The sequence below is a fragment of the Scyliorhinus canicula genome, chromosome 14 (genome assembly GCF_902713615.1).
Source record: "Scyliorhinus canicula chromosome 14, sScyCan1.1, whole genome shotgun sequence".
Lineage (NCBI taxonomy): Eukaryota > Metazoa > Chordata > Chondrichthyes > Carcharhiniformes > Scyliorhinidae > Scyliorhinus > Scyliorhinus canicula.
In genome coordinates this window covers 137308891-137325387 of record NC_052159.1, presented here as the reverse complement: position 1 = coordinate 137325387, position 16497 = coordinate 137308891, and positions in this window count along the sequence as shown.

Genomic DNA, 16497 nt, shown 5'->3' with positions numbered 1-16497 from the left:
GAAGCAGATTGAATTGCTGCTGAAACACACGCCAGTTGCTGTCCACGTTACCATGAATTCTGAGACTCATTGGTGGCTTCAGTGACTCCATGTTGTTAATTCTTGCAGTCTGCAAAATCTTCAAATTGCTGTGGACCTCGTGGCAGGTTTGTTTTTTTCGTCAGTGTTTAATACAATAACATCCTGGTACCATGTAATGCTTCTGTTGAATGGCTTGTTTTATATTACGAGATCACTTGTAGCTAAATTTATAAATCATTTATCTACATTAACTGTGGCTCAAATATATACAAAATAGTGGATGAGTAATAGTATGATCAAAGACAAGCAACCTCTCTCTCCCAGCTCTCCAGTCAGTCTGAGGTCATCTGACTCTAACTGTCACTTATATATTAAGGAGACTCCTAGTGGTCAGTAGGTGAATCACAACACAAGCATGATATCACTGCAATCAGGTCTAAGTATTGTTTAATCTTTGTGACAGATAGGGAAACAATATTTACTCACTGTCACGAGAAACCGTTATTGATCTTCCCATGAGACTCGTGGAGTATGAGCTTCCTTGATAGGGGTGAAGGTAACCTGCCTAAGGCACGTTACATACTGACATAAGCAGGGCCAGACAGACAAGTCCATCCAGCACAGATTGTCTGGGAGTGAGATGCTGCTTTACACAGAAATTTCTGTATAGTTAAAATAATTTGATGTTCGATTTTCACCGGCTTCCTCAAGTTGCTAAATTCACCCTCTTCTCTTCCCAATGCTTATTGGAGTTTTTAAATCAAGGTTGTCACATAAATGGAAATTATGGTGAACAAGTCAACATCTGATTTAATTGGAGATTTTGGTAGAACCAGCAACCTGTAATTGGACATAAAGTTTGGTTCAGCTACTCCAGCATAATGGAAGTTATGGATTGTGACATTAATTATATGCTCTGTTTTGTTCAAACAGCACAAGGTAGGATTTTCACTGCAAAAAATTAAGTGATCAGTTACGCCTGACATGCTGGGCATGAAACTGTTCAATTGATGAACCATTGCATCATGCATTTTGTAAACACAGAGAAAAAATTAATGACATGAAGAAAGCTGAATACACGAAAACAAGCAGCAAGCAAAGCGAGCTATTTTTTAATGGAAAGGACAGACCTGCGATTAAATAGAACGTTTCCTGACCTTGGTGGACCCCAAAGCCAACCAATGGTATTTTGAAGACGATTGTAATTTAGGAAAGCACAGCAGGTCCTGCAAAGAGCAAAGAGATACATGAGCAGAAAATTGGAGAGGGTGGAGTGAGGGAGTTTGGCACTGGGGAATTTAGTTCAGCCCTGAAATAGGCAGCCTGATGGATGAGGAGGTGTACCCGGAGGTTGGAGGCCCAAACCTCAGCAAAAACTGGTCTTTGGCTGCCATCAGCATATTGCTGTCAAGCTACGAATGACAGCTGGTCATCCAGGGCCATTTTGCCAGTCATAGAATCATAGAATTTATGAATCATGAACCATAGCATTTACAGTGCAGAAGGAGGCCATTCGGCCCATTGAGTCTGCAATGGCCCTTGGAACGAGCATCCTAGTTAAGCCCACAGCACCACCCCATCCCCGTAACCCAGTAACCCCACCTACCTGTTTTTTGGACACTGAGGGTAATTTAATATGGTCAATCCACCTAACCTGCACATCTTTGGACTGCGGGAGGAAACCCGAGCACCCGGAGGTAACCCACGCAGACACGGGGTAAATGTGCAGATTCCGCACAGGCAGTGACCCAAGCGGGAATCGAACCTGGGACCCTGGAGCTGTGAAGCGACAGTGCTAACCACTGTACTGCCCAGAATCAGTTCCAGAATGATGGAGCAGGACTGGTTGCCTCTCCGGCAACAGCTCTTCAGGAGGCAGTAATCAGGAGGAACGGGAGCAGTTTAAGTGTTAGGGGCTGGAAAAGGGAAATTGTGATCGGGCCGCACAAGAGGCCAGCAGTAGTTTCTGAGACTGTGCTCCTGCTCCTCCTGATTTGAGATTTAAATACATAGTTTTGTAAAATGTATTTATTAGACACAACTTCTGGCAGTCCCCAAAATGATCCCTGGTACGGAGAGATGGTTATCCTGGACACATGCAGACGGCTGACACTATCTGTATTCAAGGCAGCCTAACTTTGGGAAGATTCCCTCAACGAGGCATTATGCTCTCTAATAATATATCCAAAAGATCTAACAATGACTTCAGGCATGGCCACCTTGACTGGAGCTTTGACCAGAATGGAGACTGGTGCTATTCTGGCACAGAATGTGCATGCAGACACTGCATGCCATATTGGAAACTTAGACCCATCCATAAATTTACTTGTCAGTCATTTTGATATTGTGATAAATATTTGCCAGGGTGTCTCCCAGCACTTCGTTTAATAGCACAAGATGTTTATTTTTTTTTACTTCTAACAGCAAACATTTAACATGTTATCGGAAAATCAGTACTTTTGACAGTGCAAGCTTCCTTCAACCCTCTATCAAGTGCACAGCATGTGGCTAATTTTCTGGAATGGAGCTTGAAGTGCAGCATTTTAACTCAGGTGATAGTGTTCCCACTATGCCAAGGTGAGCTACGTTTACAGCTATTGATTATGTATAGTATTCCAGGCAGTTTGGAATGGCATACATTACAAGAATATGCATGGGAGCAGCACAATATCCAATGTCCTCGCCAAGCGATACGGGATCCGAACTTGGAACCACATTGCCTGTCCATCACTTTAACTGTGGTAAAGTCCCTCCCTAAGAGCGCTGTATGTGGACCTACACCTCCATGCAGTGGCTCAATAAGGAAGCTCACCATTGCCTTCTCAAGGGCAATTATGAATGATGGCCTTGTCAATGAGGCTCACATCCCATGAATGAATGCTTAAGAATGCATGACTCAATTAAAATCTTGTTACTGGACAAAGGAAATATATTTTGATCCGAATATTTTAAACAATGATGGCGTCTGCTTTTACAACTCTGTTTAACCAGCACATATTAAAATTGTGTATAAATGCACTGAGTTTTATCGAATACATGCACAAATAGTACAAATTATAGTCTCTTATTGTAAAGGTATTCAGATATCTTTTCAGGGTTTTCAGGATTCACACAGGAGCATAGAAAGTGCTAAATGAGAAAAGGCTAATAACAATCTTGTTTATCTTCCACCATCTTGCTACCCTATTTTGAGGTAAGTCAAATAACCAAATACCATCCTGATAGTCTCACATGCTACAATGAGAATGGAGTCATGACTAATCATTGCAACTAATCTCTACTAGTTGATCCAAAACAGAAATCACATGAGGCAAGCTCCAGTGTTGGAGAACTTTGGGAACCGTGGATCGAAAGTATCTTTTCCCTCCCAAGCAAGCTAAATTTACCACATCGCAAATTGCTGACACACTTTCCCAATATATGTCATTTTCTGAAGGAAATGTACCTAAAGTTCTTAACTCTTAAAGATTAAAATAACAAAAGAAAAATGCTGTTTGTTACACAGCCACTGAGTTGAAATTCAACTTGGGAAAGGTGTAACACAGAAAGTCTCGCACAAGATCCCAATTATCCAACCTGTTTGACATTCAGTTCCATTGTGACACTGAATATTGGACAAGGTGCATATCCAATGGCAGATGCAATGTTATCTGTTTTGTGCCCCTGCCCCAAACTTAATTTCCCTCCCAAGCAATTCATCAACACATCCATCCATAGCTTCCCAACTCATAGACCCCATCCCGATAAACATGATTTGGGAGACCCATTGTTTTCACCTGTTCTTTCCCCAGTGAGCTCATTCCTTTCTATGTTGACTCTATTTTTTCTCTCCTTGTCCAGCTTCTTCTTACGTGCACCATGAAGCAGTTTTGGGCCCCGTATCTGAGGAAAGATGTGCTGGCCTTGGAAAGGGTCCAGAGAAGGTTCACAAGAATGATCCCTGGAATGAACAGCTTTTCGTATGAGGAATGGTTGAGGACTCTGGGTCTGTACTTGTTGGAGTTTAGAAGGATCAGGGAGGATCTTATTGAAACTTATAGGATACTGCGAGGCCTGGATAGAGTGGACGTGGAGAGGATGTTTCCGCTTGTAGGAAAAACTAGAACCAGAGGACACAACTCAGACTAAAGGGACAATCCTTTAAAACAGGAGGAGGAGGAATTTCTTCATCCAGAGGGTGGTGAATCTGTGGAACTCTTTGCCGCAGAAGGCTGTGGAAGCCAAATCACTGAGTGTATTTAAGACAGAGATAGACAGGTTAGTCTTGCACTATATTCAAACTTTAGAAACCTGAGATTGCATTCTTATTCCCTGTTAAGCATTGAGTTTGTATTGTCTACATCAGTAGTGGGCAACGTGCTGCCCAGGGGTCATATGTGACCCACCTGGGTTCTGAGTGTGGCCCACGAGACATTTTGTTGACTGCTACCCATGCGCAGGGTTGACACATCCTGCTGACTTCCATCCGTGTGGGGTTTTCCGACCAGTATGACTGAAGTGATATACACATAAAGCAAAGGCAAGTGAAGTGAGGTGCGTGCTGATTGCTCACAACATTGACTGTGAGAGCCATGTCCCCTCTCTGTGCCCAAGTTCAAATATTTATTTTGTTTTTACCTGTCGAAGTTTAATGGCAGTTCTATAATGTCTGAATGATTCGCACGTTTTTGAAACTTGCAATGAAATACCCAGCATGTATTAACTGTATTCACTCTTGGATTCATAGGTTCATAGAATCTCTACAGTGAAGAAGGATACTATTCGGCCCTTTGAATCTGCTCCAACCCTCTGAAAGAGCACACCACCTTGGGTCAGGCCCCACCCTATCCCATAACCCAGTAACCCCACCTAACCTTTTGGATACTAAGGGACAATTTATCATGGGTAATCCACCTAATCTGCACATCTTTGGACTGCGGGAGGAAATTGGAGCACCCGGAGGAAACCCACACAGACACAGGGAGAACATACATATTTCACACAGTCACCCAAGGTCGGAATCGAACGCGAGTGCGTGGCTCCGTGAGGCAGCAGTGCTAACCACTGTGCCATCGTGCTGCCCTGCCCCTAGTCAACAAGCCTGATTTCAATCTTGAGGCCCATTCAGATGAAGGAGGGCCACTTATATGGCCCACTCATTAGCCAAGGTTGCCCATCATTGGTCTACATCATATATAGAATCATAGTCTGATACAAACCAGAAACAAAAATTTCAACCAGATGTATGTTCATTGTATCCTTGTAAAAAAAATTAAATGATCTTGTTACTCTTGTTCAGTAGGTTTTACGATGAAGTTAATCACATTAGTGGATGATTGAACTCATTGATGATAGAGATAAAAATACTGGAGATGTATCCAAACTACTTGGATGTTACAATATGCTTTTCTGGGCGATAGCATCCCCATTTGACTGCAGTTTCCATTGACACCATCCAAATGAACATACTTAAATGACAACTCCATTGTACGTAATAGGAAAGGGGATTGGTTTTCTCAGTTGGCTGGACGGTGAGAATGTGAAGTACAATAATGCCAGTGATGCGGGTTCAATTCAAGTACCAGCTCTGGTAGTTCATGAAGTCCTAAACCCTTGCTTCACTTGCAGAGTGGATCCTGCAAGCTAAGTTAAACAATTGTCTCTCACTACTAGAGAGAGATGCCTGCCTATGTTCTATGTGGAATATGGCTAATTACCTTATTAAGAATGACAGTGATTACTACAACAGTAGCTATGTGTAGCAACCACCTGCTTTTGTACATGAGTTTTGCATATTTTGATGTGTAATCATGAAAAATATGTTGGAGGTCTTGTGGTGTAGTGGGTAGCCTCCTTGCCTCTGATCCAGAAGCTCTGGGTTTGAGGTCCACCCCAGGAACTGAGGGCCAAGGAAGGTGCATTCGTAACACGACCAACAGGTTGAGTATCAACCTGCAAAATCTTCTGACATGCCTGTGGCACAGTAAGACATCTGACAACACCAGGTTAAAGTCCAACAGGTTTGTTTTGAATCACTAGCTTTCACCTGATGGAAGGAGCTGTGCTTCAACAGCTAGTGATTCGAAACAAACCTGTTGGACTTTAACCTGATGTTGTAAGAATTCTTACTCTGCTCACCCCAGTCCAATGCCGGCATCTCCACATCATGCCTGTGGCAGGCAGTAAGAGCAAGAGAGACTCCACTTGATGTGGAGGAGCACCCCTCAAACTATTAGCCTCTGCTGACAGGCTGGTGACCTGTCCCAAGAAAAACTCGCCATGGGAACATATGAAAGTCTGCCTTGTGCACAATTACATGTTGGAAGATAAACGATGACAACAAATACGGCCTTTGTTGCTTACATTGGTTCTCAAGCTGTACCTAACTTGCCAACCACAAGTCCGACTCCTACCAGTTCTGTAATATTGCCAGCTCCAATGCCCACAAACACATTTAGTGGAAACATTTGAGCAATTTGTCCTGTTGTTTGACAGGTGCCATTCTGTTTATTGGCACATTAATTTTACCTCACATTTTGGTCCTTTGCACATACTTTAGGGAAATTATTCCATTTTAAAATCATCAGAAATAAAGGACTGAAAATAAATCTGTACAAAATTTACTGCAAAGAGAGACGATTCATGAATACTCGTTGGCATTTCAGTCCATCGTGTACGACTGTGTAGGCTAATTAAAATTGTAAATGGGAAAGGTGTGAAAAGTTTATTCTAAATATTGAGCTTCTCGGAATCATCACATTATTAAGCGTTACAATTTAAGAAAAGTTTAATAACTATGTGTCAAGGAAAATTCTAGAACCTATTATAATAGGGGGTAATAGCAGGTCATTTAGAAAATCATAATCTGATCAGGCAGAGACAAAATGGTTTTGTGAAAGCTCAATTGCAAATTTCAAAGGACGAATTACAATTGATAGCCCAATCGCAATGCCTCTAACAGCTAGTTGAGTTGCCAAAGCAGTCTTGCATGTACATTGAATATGTGGGGTGAGATTCAGCGGACTGAAAGTAAAATCCGCTGAATGGCGTGATTGACGAGGAGTTCAGTGGCTAAAGAGCTGAGAAACATCACACTATCCAACGGCACCTTGCCTGTTTGTTTTTAGTCTTGGGGAGTTTCTACCACTGAGGCCGCACTTGGAGGGATTTCCTGCTGACAGAAAACACTTCTCACTGATCAGGGTGCCATTTTGTCCGGCAGCCTCAATCTACCCCCCCCTCCCCCGCTCCCACCATTTGAAGCCCTCCCCAACCCCAGATTTATGCCCTTACCACCCCTCAACAAATTTCCCCCCATCAGTCCAATCAGATGCCCCCCACAACTCTGGTGTGAGGACCCACCTTTCCCTCTGGTATGACATGATCCTCCCACCTCCTCCGGTCCAATCCGACACGCTCCTATTTTTGGTTCGACCCCCCCCCCCCCCCCCGCCACCTACGATCCGACATTCCGCCCCCCGGTCTGAGCCGCACACCCGCACACACCACCACTCCTCCCGTCTGTGCCCCTACCTCCCCCACCCCTCTCCGCCCCAATTGTCCGTACCACTTGCATTTCACTTCTCCCTTAAAACTGTCCATTTGAACGTTTTTTTAAGGCAGCTAAAGCTGTTAAAAGGGGCATTCCTTTGTTCTGTGCACCCCAGTTACTCTTTGCACTGCAGCCGGGGGCATGCTTTGCTGCTCCTCTCTCATCCAGCCTGAGTGAGGAATGTTGGGTGAGTCAGAGTTTTGGAATTACAGGTGGGTAAATCAATTCAGAGTGGCAATCTGCCAGAGATTGCCATTCTGAGGAAGGTATGGGCCTATTATAGAATTCCTCCCTCAAATGAGCTATCCTCCAGAACATAAGAACATAAGAACTAGGAGCAGGAGTAGGCCATCTGGCCCCTCAAGCCTGCTCCACCATTCAATGAGATCATGGCTGATCTTTTGTGGACTCAACTCCACTTTCCGGCCCGTACACCATAACCCACCCCCCCCCCCCCCCCCCCCCACCTCCCCACCCGGGCTCCCTGATCTCCTGACACTCCAAATATTCCACCTCTGGACCCTGGGTCACCGTCCCTTCCAGGACCTCAGACATGACACCTGAGAATCCCTGCCAAAACCCCTCAGCTTCGGGCACGACCAGAACGTATGTACACGATTGGCCGGACTTCCCCCGCACAGCCCGCATGTGTCCACCTGCTCAAAAAAACCTATTCATCTGGGCCACAGTCATATGAGCCCTGTGGACTACCTTGAACTGGATCAGGCTAAGCCTGGCACATGACGAGGATGCATTCATCTCCTCAGGGCCTTCTCCCATAGCGGACATCCAACTTCCCTCCCAACTCTTTCTCCCACTTCCTCTTCACCTCCCTGATTGGGACCCCTTCCCACTATATCATAAGAACATAAGAACTAGGAGCAGGAGTAGGCCATCTGGCCCCTCGAGCCTGCTCTGCCATTCAATGAGATCATGGCTGATCTTTTGTGGACTCAGCTCCACTTTCCGGCCCGAACACCATAACCCTTAATCCCTTTATTCTTCAAAAAACGATCTATCTTTATCTTAAAAATATTTAATGAAGGAGCCTCAACTGCTTCACTGGGCAAGGAATTCCATAGATTCACAACCCTTTGGGTGAAGAAGTTCCTCCTAAACTCAGTCCTAAATCTACTTCCCCTTATTTTGAGGCTATGTCCCCTAGTTCTGCTTTCACCCACCAGTGGAAACAACCTGCCCGCATCTATCCTATCTATTCCCTTCATAATTTTATATGTTTCTCTAAGATCCCCCCTCATCCTTCTAAATTCCAACAAGTACAGTCCCAGTCTACTCAACCTCTCCTCATAATCCAACCCCTTCAGCTCTGGGATTAACCTAGTGAATCTCCTCTGCACATCCTCCAGTGCCAGTATGTCCTTTCTCAAGTAAGGAGACCAAAACTGAACACAATACTCCAGGTGTGGCCTCACTAACACCTTATACAATTGCAACATAACCTCCCTAGTCTTAAACTCCATCCCTCTAGCAATGAAGGACAAAATTCCATTTGCCTTCTTAATCACCTGTTGCACAGGTAAATCAACTTTCTGTGACTCATGCACTAGCACACCCAGGTCTCTCTGCACAGTGGCATGCTTTAATATTTTATTGTTAAAATAATAACCCCGTTTGCTGTTATTCCTACCAAAATGGATAACCTCACATTTATCAACATTGTATTCCATCTGCCAGCCCTTAGAACCATTCACTTAACCTGTGGGTTCATCTCAGAGTGCTCTGAACAATGGAGACATCGAGGACCCCTGTATAACAGCTGATGAGGACACTGATGCCGATCCACCCATGTCACATCTTCTCTCGGAGTCAGGCACCAGCGCAGTCAATGGGAATGAGGTCATCGTCACAGATGGTAGCGCACAGCGGAAGGAAGAGGGAGATGCTGCTCACTCACATGAAGAACAGGAGGATGCATAGAATGCCCAGGGTACAAGCAATTGGAGGATCACTGGAGATCAGGGCCATGTTGAGTCTGAGGCAGATGATCAGCCAAGGAGTCATCCATTAAGCGGCAGATGCTGGATGTCCAGTAAAATGTGCGGAAAGATCTGCCTGAGATCCCTCAGGATCTGCGTGCCATGCTGTCCATCATGGAGGAGCCTGATACTGAACACTGAGTTTACAGTCTCCTCCATTGGAAAAGTGATGACACTCATGGAGAGGAGCAAAATCAGGGGTTCCCGAAATTGTGCTCGAACCCTCGGGCAAACACTGACCTCAGAGAACTACTGCCAGTGTGAGAGGTGGATGAGGCACCTCGTCTCTCTCTAGATGCCCGTTCATCATTGACAAGCAGGGAGGGTCAAATCAATCTGCTGCTGGTGGACGAGCTGCTCATCTTCACTGTGGGTTCATCTCGGAGTGCTCTGAACAATGGAAACAGTTCTTTGGCCCATCTGGCTGTGATCGTGGCAGCTAATGACTGAGGAATGCCAAACATGGTGCTAGATGCATCTTTCAGGCGGCGACCACTCAGGCTCCACCGGGCAGAGGATGACTGCCAAGGTTACCAGGGCCAATAGGAGAGCAGAGTGCGGGTGTTTGGCATTGAAATAGAGGATCAGCCATGATCATTCTGAATGGCCCGGCCGGTTGGAAGGACAGAATAGCCTTCTCTTGCTCCTATTTTCAATGTTACTATGAATATACAATGCCCATGATCAGAAATGCAGAAGGCATTCTGTTGAAATATCCAGACAAAGCCGGGAAAAAAATTATTACAAATCAAAGCTATCCAGGCATGGAATGCACTAGAAATGACGGAGAAAATCTCACAAATCTAATAAATGTCACAGCAAAAATCTCTAATCTAAACAGACAGAGCCTCTGCTCCAAGGGCCATTTATCCCACCCAAGGATGAGAACTCAGAGAAAATGTGATGGCTGCCTTACTTTGGTGCCCATGTAATGACAGCAAAATCATGCGAGCAACAGAATTGCTTTCAGCTGGTAAATTAATGGCCTTAATTGAACCTTTAAGTGTCGGCGTCTACATTTCCGAGTCCCGCAATAGAAAAACTGGACAGGCTGGTTGGTGATATGGACTTGCCTGAACTGGGATTTGTTTTCAGTCAGCGTAACTGCTTTAAGTTCCAGAAAATTGAACATCTAGGCTACTGTGTAGTTTATGCCAGGCTCAGGTGTACATACTGAGGAACCTAAGGAAAAGGGTCGAAGGGTACCAGCTCACGTGTTGTTGGGCAGGTAGCCGAGTGAATGCTGATTTGTTTTTTGTGCCTCACCTGTGCTGTCCTTACTCTATCCGGATCCGGCCGATTATTTTGTCTGCCACTGATAATGAAAAGAGATGTCTAACCACATGCACAGTGAGCTAGGCTGAGATGTTGTGAAGGTCCCGATTACATGAACGAATAACCTTGTGTATTGCATGGCTACATTGAAAAAATTCTGTTGTTTTAAGTTTATCGATTTTCTCCACCACTGTTTATGCTGATCTAATGCGCTGTAAATAATAGTGGCTGCTGCTTTAGAAGTAATTTTTTCTGACTTGATAAAAACAGGCAGAGGGTTGTCGCACAAACAGGGCCAAATTATGGAAAGCAAGCGGTCCCTGAGGAGGTACAGAAATCACAATTGTTTTATAGATTGGTCTGTCATGCACAGTTGAGGATCTAGATATAATAAGCCAGTACTGTCCGAAGACTGTAGAAAGGATTAGGAGTGTCATTTGATTTGATTTGAATTATTATTGTCACAAGTATTAGTATACAGTGAAAAGTATTGTTTCTTGCATGCTGTACAAACAATGCATACCGTACATAGGGAAGGAAGGAGAGACTGCAGAATATAATGTTACAGTTATAGCAAGGTGTAGAGAAAAGATCAACTTAATATGAGGTAGGTCCATTCAAATGTCTGATGGCAGTAGGGAAGAAGCTGTTCTTGAGTCGGTTGGTATGTGACCTCAAACTTTGGTATCTTTTTCCTGAAGGAAGAAGGTGGAAGAGAGTATGTCCGGGGTGCGTGGGGTCCTTAATTATGCTGCTGCCTTTCTGAGGCAGCAGGAATTAGAGATAGAATCAATGGATGGGAGGCTGGTTTGTATGATGGACTGGGCTACATTCACGGCCTTTTGTAGTTTCCTGCGGTCTTGGGTAGAGCAGGCTCCATACCAAGCTGTGATACAACCAGAGAGAATGCTTTCTATGGTGCATCTGTAGAAGTTGGTGAGGGTCGTAGCTGACATGCCAAATTTCTTTAGTCTTCTCAGAAAGTAGTCTTTGGTGGGCTTTCTTAACGATAGTGTCAGCATGGGGGACCAGGACAAGCTATTGGTGATCTGTGCACCGAAAAATTTGAAGCTCTCGACCCTTTCTACTTCGTTCCCATTGATGTAGACAGGGCATGTTCTCCACTACGCTTCCTGAAGTTGATAACAATCTCCTTCGTTTTGTTGACATTGAGGGAGAGATTATTGTCATCGCACCAGTTCACCAGATTCTCTATCTCATTCCTGTACTCTGTCTCGTCATTGTTTGAAATGCGATCCACTACGTTGGTGTCATCAGCAAATTTGAAAAGCGAGTTGGAGGGGAATTTGGCCACACAGTCATAGGTGTATAAGTACAGTAGGCGGCTGAGGACACAGGGAGGAGCCAAGGCCAAGGCCACGAAGTTTGGAGATGAGTTTCGGAGGAATGATGGTGTTGAAGGCTGAGCTATAGTTGATAAATAGGAGTCTGAGGGTAGAGTGCAGGGCCATGGAGATGGCGTCTGCTGTGGACCTGTTGCAGCGGCAGATGAACTGTAGTGGATCAAGGCAATCTGGGAAGCTGGAGTTGATTCGTGCCATGACGAACCTTTCGAAGCACTTCATGAAAAACTTCATGGATGTCAGAGCCACTGGACGATGGTCATTAAGGCACGCTGCTTGACTTTTTTTGGTACAGGGATGATGGTCATCTTCTTGAAGCAGATAGGGACCTCAGATTGTTGTAAAAAGAGGTTCAAGATGTCTGCGAATACCCCCGCCAGCTGATGCACACAAGACCTGAGTGCTCGTCCGCGTACCCCATCTGGGCCAGTGGCTTTCCGTGGGTTTACCTTCGAGTAGGCTGCTCTGACGTCTGCAGTGATGATCTTGGATACAAGTTCATCCGCGGCTTCTGGGGTGCAGGGCTCACTCTCGCTGACCTCTTGCTCAAAGCGGGCATAGAATGCGTTGAGCTCATCAGGGAGGGGTGCGTTGGAGCCGACAATTTTACATTCCTTCATCTTGTAGCCCGTTATGTCTTGCAGACCTTGCCATAAACGGCGGAGATCTGTGTGGCGAGCTTGGTCCGGCATCTTTGATGGATTTCTTTAGATCATATCTGGCTTTCTTGTAGAGATCAGGGTCGCCTGACTTGAATGCCTCAGACCTAGACTTCAGCAAGCAGTGGATATCCCTGTTCATCCAGGGTTTCTGGTTGGGAAACAGGCGGATTTGCTTCTTCAGCACACAGTCTTCTACATACTTACTAATGAAGTTACTGTGGAGGTGTACTCGTTCAGGCTGGTCGCAGAGTTTTTAAATACTGACCAGTCCACTGACTCTAAGCAGTCCCGTAGGAGATCATCCGATTCCTGAGACCAACAATGCACGACTTTCTTTGATGGATTCTCCTGCTGCAGTTTTTGTTTATAAGCCAGGAGCAGGAGCACAGCCTTGTGGTCAGATTTGCCAAAGTGTGGGCGGGCGATAGAGCGGTAGGCATGTTTGATATTTGTGTAGCAGTGGTTCCACGCTTCCTGGTGTGACTGCTTCTTTTCGAGCCTGGGAGACGGTGAGAGTAGCAGTTTGGGCCTCTGGTGGAACAGGTGAGGTGTTGGTGGTAACTTGGTAGTACGCTCTTGAGCTTGGCCTGATTGAAGTCCCCAGCTACAATGAACAAGGCCTCGGGATGTTTCGTTTCAAGGCTATTTGTGGTGGTGAATTTTTCGTCCAGTGCGATTTTCACATTCGCATGGGGTGGGATGTAAACTGCTGTCAGGGTAACGGAGCTGAACTCCCGCAGAAGGTAGTAGGGGTGGCATTTTAGCATCAGGTATTCTAGGTCCGGGGAGCAGATACTCGCCTGTGTTGCTGCATCTAGGCAGTAGGAGGTGTTGTTTAGGAGGCATACCCCACTTCACCTTGCCTTGCCTGAGGCCTCCGTACGGTCCATTCGGCGGATTGAGAAACCCTCTGGTTGTGGGGCACGGTCCGGTAAAGCAGGATTGAGCCATGTCTCCGTGAAACAGAGCACACAGCAGTCCCTTAGTTATCTTTGAAACGTGAGTCTGGCTTTAGGTTCGTTGATGCACTATCAATTACGACGAGATGAGAGTAGAGTGTAATCAAGGCTTTATTACACAGAAATGTGTGGCGCCCTACAGTTGCTGCCGAAATGGCTGCAGCTTGGAGAGCACACACATTTATACTCCGCCTACTGGGCGGAGCCAGCAGGCAGGGATCTACCCCCGTACCTGTAGTACAGGGGCCTTACCAAAATATCCTCGTATGAAGTGCAGTATATACAATATAATACAACAGTGGTGACTACCACATTCATCTAGCATTTCTAGAGATTGGACATTAGCTAGGAGTAAGCTAGGTAGAGGGGACTTGGGGCTGCGTTGTTTCACTCTCACCTGCAGGCCTGCACGTTTTCTACGCTTCCTGATGTGACTGCTTCTTTTCGAGCCTGGGAGACGGTGAGAGTATGCAGTGTTAAGGGAATAGTTATGTCCAATGAGGTTATTCACTCTGGTCGGTGTGTGGATGGAGGATTTGTTTCCTTGCTTGCGGTTCCGGCGTCGGTAGGTGGGTCTGCGCGGTCGATTGTTCCAGGTTGCTGTTGGGCTGTGGTTTGTCTTCACAGGTTGGTGGATGTCCAGACCATGCTCCGGCGTGGATGGGGTGAAGGCCAGTAAGTGAATGACGTCTCTGGGATCGCAGTTGCGGATGAGGCAATGGCCGGGTCCGTGTGTTGGGTTCGGCAGGGTCTTTTTAATATCGCGGTCTTCCTTCAGAGGACCTCTAGACCTGCAAATAAATTTTAAAGAGCAATATTAGTGATTATTAGTGGCAGTTGATTTTTAGGAGTGTGGGGCGACTGTAGAGGGGGGGAGTGGAAGGAGTGCTTGGGACCTGCAGGGGATCGCAGCTCTCCTGTCAGTGGGGTTGGAAGCTGGGCGGGGGGTGGGGGGGAGGCTGCAGCTGCGGCAATTCTGGTCTGGTCGTTGGAGAGCAGCAGAGAGGAGGTCCCGGCTTCTGTGATGTTTTCCAGGTCTCTGGGAGCTTGTAGAGTGAAGGCCCTGGCTTCTAGGGCATTTTCCTGGTCTCTGGCAGCCGCTTTCGGGGAATCCCCAGGCCTGGGACTGCAGCTACTCACAAGCGGTTGGCTGGCCCGCGTCGATGTCCGTATTAATTGGATATTTTTAATACTACTGAAGCTAAGTGCTTAACTTAATTACTTTTTTAAATAAATTTAGATTACCCAAATATTTTTTCCAATTAAGGGGCAATTTAGCATGGCCAATCCACCTACTCTGCACATTTTTGGGTTGTGGGGGTGAAACCCATGCAGACACGGGGAGAATGTGTAAACTCCACATGGACAGTGACCCAGAGCCGGGATCGAACCTGGGACCTCAGCGCCGTGAGGCAGCTGTGCTAACCACTAGGACACAGTGCTGACCTCTTAACTTCATTACTGAGAGAATCTTTCAGACAACCCCTGGGCCAACCATGGCATCAGTCAATTGTTATTGTGGAAAGTCATTTCTCGAGTTGCCACTGCCTGAAACAGGAGGTATTGGCTTTCCAACATACTGTAACATCGTCAGAAGTGCGACGGACTGTACTGTGTATGGACCTGCAGAGAATGTTAATGCCTAACGGAACAAGAAATGTTTTCTGTCTACAAACATGTTATGCCACTTCAGGAATATTATGGCAAGTATTTTGGAAAATTTCCCATTCAACCAAGTGGCATTCAGTTTTTTCTTTGCCAATTCTGTACTAAGTTGTAGGTTTATGGATTCTCTATCCAGAGGGCTGTGCGATCTCAGTCACTGAGTACTGTGGTAGTCACCACGAACTGTATTAGATGTATATTAGATATAGTACGGTAAGACTCCTGTACTAGAGGTACATGGGTAAATCCCTGCCTGCTGGCTACGCCCAGTAGGCGGCGTATAAATGTGTGTGCTCGCCGGAGCTGCCCTCATTCTGGCAGAAGCTACAGGACGCCACACACCCCGGACAGGCGCCGGAATGTGGCAACTAGGGGCTTTTAACAGTAACTTCATTGAAGCCTACTCGTGAGAATAAGTGATTTTCATTTCATTTTCTTTCATTTCATCTTTGCTTAATAAAGCCTCGATTATTCACTACTCTTGTCGTTGTAGTAATTGATAGTGCATCAATTTATTGAGCAAAGATGGCCACGAAGCACGCGGTCGACGAGTCCCTCCCTTTTCAGGTCGAAAGTGATGCATCGGACGTAGCTCTGGCCGCCAACTTCAAGCAGGCAGGCAGGCCTGTGGCATTCTTTTCCCACACCCTCCGTGCCTCCAAAATTCGGCACTCCTCTGTTGAAAAGGAGGCCCAGGCCATTGTGGAAACTGTGTGGCATTGGAGGCATTATCTGGCCGGCAGGAGATTCACTCTCCTCATTGACCAACGGTCCGTTGCCTTCATGTTCAATAATACACAGCGGGGCAAGACCAAGAATGATAAGATCTTGAAGTGGAGGATCGAGCTCTCCACCTATAATTACGAGATTTTGTATCGCCACGGGTAGCTCAATGAGCCCCCCGATACCCTATCCCGAGGTACATGTACCAGAGCACAAGTGGACCGACTCGAGGCTCTACACGATGGTTTCTGTCACCCTGGGGGGGGGGGGGTCACCCGGTTCTTCCACTTCACAAAGGCC